We start from the raw sequence: 13,379 nt of genomic DNA, 5'->3' as shown, positions 1-13,379 counted from the left end.
GGTCCTCTAAACATCCAGCCCACCTTTCACTGGAAGTGGAAGTTTTTACTTGGATGGTTTTAAAGTTGTTTGGGGTTCTTAATCCAAAGTTCCAGCTGATCATGCCTTACTCAAAGGCCTCCAGTGATTTTCCATCACACTTAGAATGACATCCAAAGTCTTCACTATGGCCTGTGAAGCTTGGCAAAACGACTTCGTGCTGCCCCTCCAATCTCATTTTCCCTCACTTCCTCCTCACTCACCCAAACATACTGGCTTCCTTACTGGTCCCTGTGAACATGGCCAAGGATGTTCCTGGCACAGGGCCTTTGTCCTCATTCTCCCATCGACATGGAACTCTCTCCAGACACTCACAGACCTTGATTTCTCATTCCATTTTGGTCTCTTATCTGAGTGGCACCTCTTCTGAGATGCCTGCAACTTTTGTATCTCTAGCATCTCTCATCATTCTCTGTCCCCTTTCTGTTCTTTTTATTCACATACATGAAATAATATATCTACCTATTTGTGCATTTACTCTTGCTTTTTTGAATGTAATCACTAGGAAAGCATGTCTGCATTGTTCACTGCTGCATTCCCAGTGCGTAGAATGGTAATGCACACGAACAGGTACTCAGATATTTGCTGAATAAACAGATGAATATCGTTGTCAATTTAATTTAAAAAATTGAGCCATTTCCTCTTAGTAATGGAGCTATATTCTGGTATATGTGGCCTTGAAACGAACACTAAAAGAATATCATGTAGCACATGGAATAATTTGTTTTTATTAGCAGGTCAGTTTGGTTTTTGCAAAATGCACAATTTCCAAGCAGCTGCTTAAAAATGAGGTGATTTATTTCCAAGCTGTTTCCTGCAAGTACATGTGATAGTGTTAAATATTTATTAAGTGCCAGGGTGCTAAATTAGGTGCTGGTAAAGAGTGACCACATTTCAGTCCAGCTAGTGTGGGTCTGGAGAACACAAGGAAGAGAGTTGTGGAGTTGGCTTGGCCCCCTTCCTCAGAGCCCTCAGGATTCACTCCCCAGATGGGAGAGGCAGTTTCAGAGAAAGTGGAATTATTGTGCATTGAATGTTACAGTGGCCCCAAGTGTTATTCCCCAATTCAGTTTTCCTTGTTGCAAAAGTAAATTAGACAGGAAGGTAGATCGAGACATTCTTCTGGGCCACCCTGTTGTTCTTGGAATGACTAGGTGCTTCTAAGTATTATGAAACTTAAGAACATCATGGCATAGGCTTGAAAGTGGGAATTCTACCTGAATCTGCTCAATAATGAGCTGTTAAAGTACATTCCTGAAACTGTGCTGTAACAGTTGCTTTCCTGGTTCCTTTAAATCCTCCGAGTCCTGACTTACCATGGACCCTAGTTGCTTGTAGCTGCAGGTCATCCTCCCAGGCTACAGTGACATGATCTGGACTCTTGATACTATTGCACAACTTCCACAAATCCCCAGTTACCTGCTGATCTTACCATTTCCTTAAACACACACTGAGTCTTTATAAAACTGGGATTGAGCCTAGTGTTATGCTCCCTTCTTTCCTGCGAGTCCAGCTTCATTACCTGCCCACCTTAGCCACTGTGAGTCCCAGCGGTCCACCAAGGCTGAAATGAAATGAATGGAAGGAAGAGGCTGTTCATATGCGGTAACAACCCACAATGTTGACCCACATTCAGCTCAAGATGGTGCAGTGGAGCCCCCGTTGGCTCAGAGGTGGGCTGTGCGGAACAGTGAAATTTAATGGCTGAAGTAGAGGGAGTACTGTTTCCATTCTGGCTTGAGTTTAAAAGTATACATTAAGTATATACTATAATGGATCATTTTACCTTTCTACTTAGGAAAATGTTTCAGAGACATTATTATAAAGAATTGCTCCTACACAGAGTGGCTTTAAGCGGAGAATGCATATCACAGCTGGAGTTTTTAACACGACTGACTTAGCTGTGGTCACACACAAATGAGTACTGTGGGTTTTTTATAGTTTGTATGTAAGACAGTCTGCAGCGTAGCCTGCCCTTTTAGGATATCCACCCACACAGGATATTTATATAATATATACACATATGTAAACATATATTACAGAGATGTATACATTTTGCAGGAATTCAATTTAACTTAGTAAAAATTTACCGAGCACTCACTGTGTGCCAGACAATTTTCTGGAATACAAAGATGAGTCAGGAATAGATCTTGTCCTCAGAGAGTTCACTGTGGTTAAATAACATACATACTTATTCCTTCACTCCCTCTTGGCAAGGGTGGGTATAGTTCCCAAGACCCAGGGAGGGTTAAACCATTCATTTATTGTTTTAGCAACAACATTGCTTCCAAAGGTGCTGTTCGGCTTGGGTGGGGTGGTAAATTACAGTCTGGCTTTTTCTTATCTTATTTTCTTAATAAGTTTTCAGCTAAAACATAGCCAAACCCTGTAACTAATTTAAATAATTAAATTATTGCTTAAGGTTTCTTCTCTTTTGGCAAATAATAGGGAAAAGCTTTGATTGTGTAAAGCGAAAGATCACTGAGGGTTGAAGGTTTGAACTAGACTCAACCCAGCTTGGTTCCACTTATCCAATGTTAAGGAAAGTTAGAAAAAAAGGAGAAGGGGACAGGAGGAGGGAAAACAAAACATGGAGGAGAAACAGTAATATATCAATGAACTGATGACACTTTTCACATCCTAGAGATGGTCTTTCAAAGCAGAACATGAACTTCAGAACACATTTGGTACAAGCTAATCTCTCTTATCTCTTTCTTTGTATAATGAACTTTCATTCACTCAGTAGACAGTGAGTGCTGACTAAGTTAGGCACTTTGCTAGGCACCCAGGACATGGAAATAAACCAATTACAGTCCCTGTCTTCAAGGAATATATAATTTAATAGGGGGAACTAATTCTATCAACAAAATGTACTAAGCGAGGAAGAAGAAAGGGAAAGAGAGAGACGGAGATAGAGACAAAAAGAGAGACACTTTTTAAAATTTGAAAATGTCCACATACAAGGGTGGTGATGACAGGTTAGAACTTTTCATTTCGGTATGGACACTAGGACTTTTTTAAAAAAAAACCTTGCTCATGGCAATTCATATTAGTCATCTACTCCATTTGGCAAAACACAGTACATGTCATAGACCTGGATTATGGCCCAAGCTCTTCCAGCTTATAGCTGAGTGGCCTTGGGCTAGGCACATCACTTCTCTGAGCATATAGCCTCACTTGACAAAAATGGAGTCAGCTTTGTATGGGGGGATGTTGGCAGGAGAAAGCACTTTGCAAATGAGAAGTTTGGTATACTAGCTAAGTTCACTTGTAAAGTTTTGCACATATATACACATGCACATTTTACTGCTTCTACAGTTTCCATCAGATTCTTAGAGGGGTCCATGGCTGCAAAAGAGATTAAGAACTGCTGGCTTAGATCGAGTCATTTTGTGGGGTGTAGAGTTTACCTTATTTATCTTTGTTTTCCAATACCGATGTCACAGTGCCCTGTCCATGGTAGGGGCTTCTGAATTCGTTATAATAATAAATATTAAATGGCTATGTGTTATGATGGCAGATATTAACATTCATAATGAGCCTGGCTTTATCTGAGGGATGAAGTATCGAATTTCGATGAAGCCAGTCATTGACCGTCAAGTAGGAAGAGTTGCCAGATTTAGAAGGCCTGGCAATGGCCCAGTTTTAAGCAACTGTTTTTAGAAGGTTATCATTTCTTTGTTTGTGTTCTCAACCAGCTTGGGGATGCTCCATCTCTCCTCTTTGTTGAACTGGCAGATGGTTTTGTTTGTTTGATTGTGTCAAGGTTGAAGGCTGCTCAGTCACGTAGGCTTCCGAAAGACTCTCCTTCGAACACATGGGAAGGATCTGGGGAGCATGTGCTCCCTCCTCGAGAAACCACAGCCTGAAAGCAGAGGCAGCTCCAGGGAGGAGATGCGAACCTTGCAGTAATTTGCTGATGTCTGCTCTGATGAGATGTTTCTTACAAAAATGCAAATATGCTAATACAAAAATTCTCCTGGATACAGTTACCGGAGATTGTAAAGTTTAGATATATACCTCCTATGGAAGAAGAACCAAAACAAGAGAGAGGCGTAGCCCATCAAACTGTATCTCAGGTAGAGATAAAAGGACAAGGGTGTCCATGGCATCATTACTGCAATATCAAAAAACTGGATAACAACCTAAATTTCTACCAACAGGAGGCTAGCGAAAATAATTATCCTATACCCTAACAATAAAATACTACTTAAGCTTTCAACAGTATGACGTACTTGCAATGCATTGAAGTGGCACTATAACTAAGATACATTTTTTAAAAGTGAAAAGTTTACAGCTTTTAAAAAATATTCTATTCTGAAATATTTATGGACTCAAGAGAAGGTGTAAAAATAGAGCACTAAATCTTGTGTACCCTTCATCCAACTTCCCCCAGTGGAACATTGAAAATAGGTTTTAAAGACAAAGTAGGCTGCAGAATGGTATATATGATAGGTTTCTATTCGCGTAAAAATCAAGGAAATGTATCGAATTGTTAGCACTGGGTATCTCTGGGGAGTGAGACATGATACACAGTAGGAGGAGAAAATGAAAAACTTTTACTTTTTAAATGATAAATATCTGTACTATTTAATGTAGATATCCATATTATATATCTATATGGATGTCTATATATTTATACATGGATATATAGCTCAATAAGCATATCTTACTTTTATTTTTTAAAAAAACACCCCAAATGATCAATTTAGGAGAATGATTTCTATGATGCAAATCTATGCAAATTAATTCAAGCTTTAAAAAATTAGTTATTTTAAGTGTGACAAATTTTAAACGGAAATGGAAGCTACAATTCAAAGTTACATTGTGGGCATTTGATATCTCTTGCCTTTGAACTAATCACAACAGTCCTTCTAGAATATATCCTGGAAGAGGGCATTTTTCGTGAAACACAAAGCCCATTTCCCATGATTCCATGGGTGTTGGACCCTTCAGGCATGACTAGACTACAGACTTGGAAGCCAAAGTATAAGGGAATTCTAAAAGGTCTTGGTTTCTATTTTTAAATGTAATTTTTACCAGCAGAATTATACTATGCCCATTTCTCCCTCAGCCAGCTTTTGGGTAGGCATGAACCGTGAGTAGCTAGAATTCAAACCTGGCCGTGGTATGCAATCTTGACTATTTTAAGCTCTCTGATTCCCCACGTGCTTTTTCTCAACCTTTCTCCATTCTCCAACTATTTGAATTATCTGGTACACAATCAAAAATGCATTCCCAGCTGCAATGTGCCAGTCAGCAGGGGGTGATGGGGCCTTCCCATGTCATTCTCCTTAAGCTTGGGTGTACGCATTTAGACTCTGCATCCTATCTCTCTGGAGCTGTCCCAAATTCCACAGGCTGCTCCACGGTGGGGAGGAGGAGAGGGAAGGGAACAACAAAGTGAAGCGACTGCTGCTGACTGGCCAGGGTGTGCAACATTACAATTGGTCGCTGCTAATGTTTTTAAATGTTTGTTTATTGAGTAATTTATCTCTGGCACATTAGGAGGTTGTTAATGGTATTAGAGAGGAGTAATTGCTGTTTCTGTGATTAAGCGGAAATGAACACAGATGCAAAGTTAACAAGGCATGGTATTTATACAATATTTGTAAGTCGTATAAATAGATTTTTCTTCCTTGAATGCTAACTAGAGGCACATGAATCATTCATGGTGTTTATGTGACTGAGTGAATGCTGATTCTGTAAGCAGAATTTGCAGAGAATTTGATTCATAAGAAGAGTACTGTCATTTCTACTTTGTTTATCAGACTAGCCGGTATTAAAGAGAACCAAATTTTATTCTGCAAGTCACATTAGCAATATTCTCATTCCCTGAAAAACACACACACACACTCAGGTGTATCCATCCATCCATCCATCCATCCCTCCATCCAATATTAACTGCAAGCCAACAATGTGCCAGGCTCTGTGTATGAGGCAGAGGATCCAGTGGTGAGCAAAAGCAGATCCAGTTTCTATTCACACAGGGCTTACAAAATCTAGGGTGGAGACCGCCAATGATGAAGAATTACCCAAATCGTTACAAAACGGCCAACTGAGTCATGTACTCTAAAGGAAAAGACTAAGTTCTACAGCAACATTTAAGAGAAGAACCTAATCTAACATGGGAGGGTCACAGTAGGCTTCCCTACAGAAGTGGTGCTGGAATTAAGATATGAAGGATGGCGGAGAGTTAACTGGGTAGAAGATGTTTTGTGATTGATGAGGGTATGCGATTTGTGAGTATATGTGTGTGGGTGCGCATGTGTATGTGGTGTGACTTGTCCAGCAATGCTCTATGTCCAAAGGCTCTGGGATGGGAGGGAAAATGATGGTGTTCAGGAATTGAAAAAAATGGCAGGAGGCTGGACCACAGAGAAACTGGGTCAAGTGAGCGTAAAACGGGAAAAAAGCAGGGCTCAGACCATGCACAGCACTGTAAGCTGTAGCAAGAAACAGATGCAAAGGGAAAACTTTGAGGAGTTCTAAGCATGATAAAAATAAATGCTTCCCCTCCCAAACTCGTAGTTAACAGATACACATTATTATATATAAAACAGATAAACAACAATGACCTACTGTATAGCCCAGAGAATTATATTCAGTTTCTTGTAATGAGCTATAATGGAAAAAATCTGAAAACATATGTATGTATCTGTATAACTGAATCGCTTTGCTGTACACCTGAAACTAACATTGTAAATCAACTACACTTATATAAAAAATAAAATAAAATAAAATACTTCCCTTCCCTCATCCCCAATACACATTACACACAAGAGAAACAAAAAGAAAATATATGTCCAAAAGCCGCTGGGGACTGTGTTATATTTTAGACTCCTGTCCCTTAAAATTGTCTCATATTCTTATTCAGGGTTCTGGGCACAACCATGGCAGAACAATTTCCAAAGAGTTTTTTTTTTAATAAACATTCATTTATTTTTGTGCTCTGTCCATCACAGAGCTCCTTTATGCAACAAGGACATGTGAACGTACATGACTACCCTACGGACATCGAGATGGTACAGAATTCCCAGCTGGACCCATAAGGCTATCCTAGTTAAGTGCCTGGTTTGGGTTTTTGTTGTGTTTGTAGAGCCAGTGGAATCTCACACTTACGGAGATGAATGGGAAAATCAACACAAATGGGATGTGTTGCAAAGTGAGTCAGAACCATGGCAATGAGTGTGGACATTTCTGAGACCCCAGAACAACATCTTTGGTGTCAGAGAGCCCCTTGTATGCCTACTCTATTATTTTACTCCCAAAGAGTTTTGATAATGAAGTCGTGTTTTATGTGGCTGCCACCTTGCAGAAGATACTACAGTCTCTCAACTGTTTTCACAAGAATTGTCCACCATGTTGAGTGGCACCCATCCAAGAAAAGTCAACATGCTACAGTCAAGGAAGGAAGCCTGAAGTGGTAGAGACCACATTCTATTTCCTTTTTCATCCTAGCTTTATGACTTGGAAATACTGACAGAGATATGCATCCATCATCCGCCATGGCAGGGGTTCAATAGCCCACTGGGTGCACAAGGGCTCGTCTTGGATATGGACAAGGACCTCCTGAGACTTGTGAATAAACCCTCTTTAAGCTCTTCTAGCACATTCACGTCAAAGACAGAGAAATGGCAACAAAACCCAACCCATTAGTGAGCAAGCTCAGGAGGGCCGTCTAGCCAGCCAATTCTGAATAGGAGGTTGAGGGGAAGGAACATCACTGCTTCACAGACATGTATGAAAATAATCTCCTCTACTGCAAGCTTTGAAAGCAAGATAATAAAATAACAGCAGGTCTTGGAGGATGGTAAGATGAGAGGAATTTTATTTGTCATCTGTAAAACAATAGCGTCTGCCTTCAGCAACCGATCTCAAGGGAATCACTTTCAGCGTTCAGAGTGGAAGAACACTTCACTTGGAAATTGCTCTTTATAAATGTTAATCAGATGATCCATAAAAGTCTATAAGACATGAAAGCTATTTCAACCCAAGTAGGCAAACCAATCGATAGTTGTAAATATCTGTGTATCTAGTTCTATGCTAGGAACAATGGTGTGTGTGTGGGCACCCGCGTGTGTGCCTGTGTGCATGTGTGTGTGTGCGTGCGCGCGTGTGTCTTGGGAGTGGAGAGTGGGTGCATTTATTCCGGTACAGGAAAAGGCTTTTTCTTCCTGACCATTATTTTTTTTTTTTTTGAGAGAATGGATGAAACTGACTGCCGTGGTGTCATGGAAACCTAGCCATGGAAACCTTATAGAAATATCAGGAGATTAAGAGGGTGGGGTGGGTGCTGAAGAAAGCATCACAGAGACTGCTACCAACTGATTCCTGTAGATACTTCGCAAATAACCACTCTTATCTCCCTAATTTTGAGGGAGAGAATCTCACTATTTAGAAAAATCACGCTTGTCGATCTGCAGCTTTTCTCTACAGTTAATAAACAACTCGGAAAACAGTCACTCATTCATCTTGAATTGAGCTGAACTGAATAGGATGTCTGGGTTGGAGGGCTGAGAAAATGAATCTCACCTTCTCAGGCAGTGCCGTCCCCCAGCTTCCGTATCAAGTGCATCAGCAAGTCCTACTCATTTTATGTCATCAGTATGCCTTGAACCCACTTCTCTTCACTCAGACTACAACCATGATCACCCTCCCCACCCTCAGTCTCATTCTATTCTATGCTTTCATGGCCCTCTACTCCTTCTCTCACAGCGCCTACCACCCTTTATGTTCCTTGTGTGATATGTCATTCTTTCACTTGTCCTTGTATTCATTCATTCATTCATTTATTCACTCAACACACATTTACTGGGAGCCTACTCTGGGCCACATACTGTTCCAGCCACTAGTGACAGAGGAGTGAAAATATAGACAAGGTCCTTATTCCCACAGAGCTGACACTTGAATGGGCGCAGACTGTTATCAGTTTATCAATAGCAAACAAGAATCGCGTGTACTGTCCAGTGGGGAAGACAGACACTCAGTCCATTATTCCCTCAGCTCCCAGAATGAGCTGTAAACACAGATCAGCTCAGGTCCATCCTCTGCCCAAAATCTTTCAACGGTTTCCCATTGTACTTGGAATAAAATACAACTGCCCAACACAACCGAACCATGCGGAGCCATGTCAAAATACATCATTAGGTAACCAAACAGGGTTTCAGGTCTACTGAACTAAGTCAGACAGAGAAAGACAAATATCGTTAACAATACCCCTTGTATGTGGAATCTAAAAAAATGACACAAATGAACGTGTTTACAAAATAGAAATAGACTCACAGACATAGAAAACAAACTTACGGTCACCAAAGGGAAAAGGGGTTGGGGAGGGATAAATCAGGAGTCTGGCATTAGTAGATACACACCACTATACATAAAATAGATAAACAAGGTCCCACTGTGTAGCACAGGGAATATTTTGTAGTAGCCTATAATGGAAAAGAATCTGAAAAGGAATATATGTAATACACGTAACTGAATCACGATGCTGAATCCCAGAAACTAGCAGACCATTGCAAAACAACTACACTTCGATTAAAAAAACAAACGAATTCGTGAAGGATTGGGTGTCCTCCACAAACCCCTTCATTTTCAACATCCATGTGGATGAACTGGCGATGCATTTTATTCTGTTCCAACATTTTTCTCATCGATTTTTCAAAGATTGATCTTTTCTGATTATCAGATCATCACCCGGAAAAGTACTCTAGGATGAGTTATTTAACCCTTCCATTGTTCAGTTTCCTCATCTATAAAGTTGGGGTGGTTACATCCTACTGTATACATTTGCTTGGAAGGTTAAATGACCTAAAGGGCAAAAATACTGGCCACAACATGAATGTTGAGTAATTATGTGCTCTTTCCTCTGAGCAAATGAAACACACGCATCCTTTATTGCGGTAAATAAACTTACTGACATCGGAATAAGAAAATGTCACTGAGAGAAGAATAACTGTTTGGAGACTGTTGATTTCACAGCAGGGGAATGGTTAGGGCAAGAAGGCATCTGCAGCCTAGGTCAGTGGTAACTTGTCATAGTGACTGAGTTGACACCAAGCCTTCCTCCGAAGCAGGTATTTTTGTAGAGTTAACCTTCTCTGGGCTGGTGATTATGCAACATGTTTGTCCCCAGGGCACACGTTGTTCTCACACGGCTGGCGTGGCCACTCAAAATCCTGCCTACTTTAGAATCTTCCTATTTGCAAACACCAGGCAATGTCACCCAAAAGGCTGCTAGGCTGAGCAGAGGAGCTGAAAGAATTCTGAGGTCAAGATGCATCTCCTTCCGGTACGGTACTTTCTGGGGAAAGATGTCTTTTTCTGTCAGACCTCAACCCGAACGCGGGCTCCTGCCCTTCAGTCGCCACCTCCACGGCTACACTCCTAGAAACTGGCTCTTTCAATGCTTTTATAACCTCACCAATCTTTTCTCATCACACTAGTAAAATAGAATCAGAGAGAGACAGGGGGTGGGGAGAGGGGGGAGAAGGGGCAGACAGGAGAAGAAGGGAGAGAGACAGAATGAATGAAAATGAATGAGAATACAGAATATATGGCAAGACTGAAATACAGATCACCAGTCATTCTACCCTTGCCTTCCCTCCAAACAATACAATTTTGATATTTGGTTATGGATGCCCACATTTTTTCCCTACTCATCTGCATAGACATATTAAGTTGGTAAGAGCATGGACTGTGGAGTAAGATTGCCTGGCTTAGGTCCCAGCTGTGTCACTTAAGAGCTAGGAGACCTAAAGGAGATTATTTTTCATTCTTCTGTCTCCGTTTCCTCATCTATAATGTTGAAGTTTCTCCTTGGAGTACAGTGAGGAGTAATTAAATGATAATGTGTGAAGTGGTTAGAACAGTACATTGGCACACAGTAGGTACTCAATAAATGCCATCTAGACATAAGGGTACATATAAAAATTGAATTGGGAACACTTAACTGTGTGACGTAGGAAAGAGAAGAAGAACGTTTCTTGTTCATAGCTGACGCCCCAGAGCACATAGTAGGCGAGCAGGAAGTAGGCAAGCACATAGTAGGTAGCCAATAAACATGTGTTGAGTGAGAGAGCGAGCGAGCCAATAGATGGGTGAGCAAAAAGCATAGACGTGGATCAGTGATGGGAGCGGGTCAGGTCAATGCGGTAGAAATGGAGGGAACCCAGAGGAAAGTTACTGGCTGAGGAGAATCTTTGAGGGCTGGTGATTTTTCTAGAAATCCTGGCAAAACTTGTATTAGGCACCCGAGGCCTTCTTGGGAAGACAGGCGCTCTTGGAACCACTCTGGAAGGCGGCGGAGGAAGGCAGCTGCTCAGGCGGGGGGCTGGCCGAAGGTGGAGCGCGGAGTCTCGTCATCAGTGCCCGGGTTCCCCCCCCCCCGCGCCGGCTGCCCGGCGGCACGCTCGCCCTTCCGAGGGGAGCTGAGGGCCTCCGCTCCCGAGCGCGGCTCCTGCTCCTCCGCACCCTCAGAAGGAGGCCGAGGCTACGGCGCTCCCCGCCTCCGGGCACCTCGCCGCCTCCTGCCGCTGGACTTTATTTACAGTCTTGAAGGAATGCAGACACCTAGTCGGGCACCACGAGGCCTCCGAAAACCCTCTGCAGAGTTTCTCCGAGCAGAATGCCCCACCTGCCCTTCCAGCTCAGAGCGGGGAACGGCTGGCCGTGAGGCAGCCCGAGGCCTGGGGGAAAGGCAGGCCTGGGAAGGAACGCGGGCCGGGCCCATGCTTTCCGTCGCGGGCTTTGCAGGGGCGCGCGCGGTCTCCGGGGGGCTCGGCGGGGAGGTGTGGGATGAGGGCTGTGTGCCAGGGGCGCGCGGCCGGCCGGGCGCCCGAGGGCCTGCCTGGGGCCTGGCAGGCCAGGCGGGGCTTCACGCACTTCTCATGGTGAGGCCTGTTTTCCACCCTGGGCGAGCACATGACATCACCCTTTTCCAGTTACAGGAAATCCAGCGAGTGCCGGCCACAGCAGTTCCCTGTGATCCAAGGCAAACACAGCCACCCCTCCTCAGTCCTGGAGGAAAAGCCAGTTCACAGCATCCTTCTGTTGCGCCTGAGAGGCTGACAGTGAATCCACTGGGCGGGTGGACAGGAGGCAGTTTTCCAAGGGTATATATGACTGGGGGTCTGGGACACACACGCTTGTCTTTTTCAAGAGCATCCATGTAAAAGTACTTAGCACAGCGCTTGGCACGTGCTACACGCTCAATAAATGCTTCCTGTTATCCTTACCACCTATGAGGATGGTCCGACCTTATCCGTTAGGGCTTTACTCCCCCCTCTCTCCCAAACACAGAAAAAGCTTTTGAAGTAAAGATTTATTGACATAAAAAATCGACACGTGAAGGAGCAGAAACCGTCCGTGAATAGCTCGATGTATGTTTCAAAGTGAATGGCCCCCATGTAACCACCACCCAGATCAACATACGGAAGTAACTTCACCAGCCCCCGGAAGCTTCCTTGTTTCCCTTTAAAATCATTATTTTCACTATTCTGACTTCTATATAAGATTAGTTTTTGAAAAGTGAAGTCATTGTTTTAACCACCCCCCAGATAAAAATACAGAACGTTTTCAGCAAGCCAGATGAATCCCCACTCCACCCAAAGAGAACTGCTCTTTTGACTTCTATTACAATAAATTCTGCTTCTGAATTTATATAAACGGAATTACGCAGATTATGCAGTATGTGCTCTTTAGTGTTCTGGCTACTTTTAGTCAACCATATGCTTTCTTGTTTCAGAGATTCACCCCTGCTGCAGTGTGGAGCAGACATTTATTTCTTCTCCTTGCTGTATGGTGTTGCACTGAATGAATAGTCCACAGTATTTGTCCATTTTATTGTTGAGGAATATTTGTGCAGTTCCCAGGTTTTTTCCCTATTACAAAAAATGCTGCTGTAAACATTCTTTTTCTTTTCAATGAAATATAGTTGTCATACACTATTATATTCGTTTCAGGTGACAGCATGGTGATTCAACATTTACATACATTACGAACTGATCTCCGTGAAAGGTCTAGTAACCATCTCTCATCAAGCAAAGTTATTACATTAGTATTGACCATATTTCCTATGCTGTGCACTACATCCCCATGGATGTAACTTATTTTATAACTGGAAGATTGCTCCTTAATCTCCTTCACCCATTTTGCCCAAGCCCTACTCCCCTCCACTCTGGCAACCACCAGTTTGTTCTTTGCATCTATGAGTCTGTTTCTGTTTAATTTTGTTTGCTCATTTGTGTTTTTTTTTCAATTCCACATATGAGTGAAATCATACAGTATTTGTCATTCTCTGTCTGATTTATTTCACTTAGCACACTACCCTTTAGGTC

The sequence above is a fragment of the Vicugna pacos genome, chromosome 3, assembly GCF_048564905.1.
Source record: "Vicugna pacos chromosome 3, VicPac4, whole genome shotgun sequence".
Taxonomy (NCBI): domain Eukaryota; kingdom Metazoa; phylum Chordata; class Mammalia; order Artiodactyla; family Camelidae; genus Vicugna; species Vicugna pacos.
Note: the sequence above shows the minus strand (reverse complement) of the source record.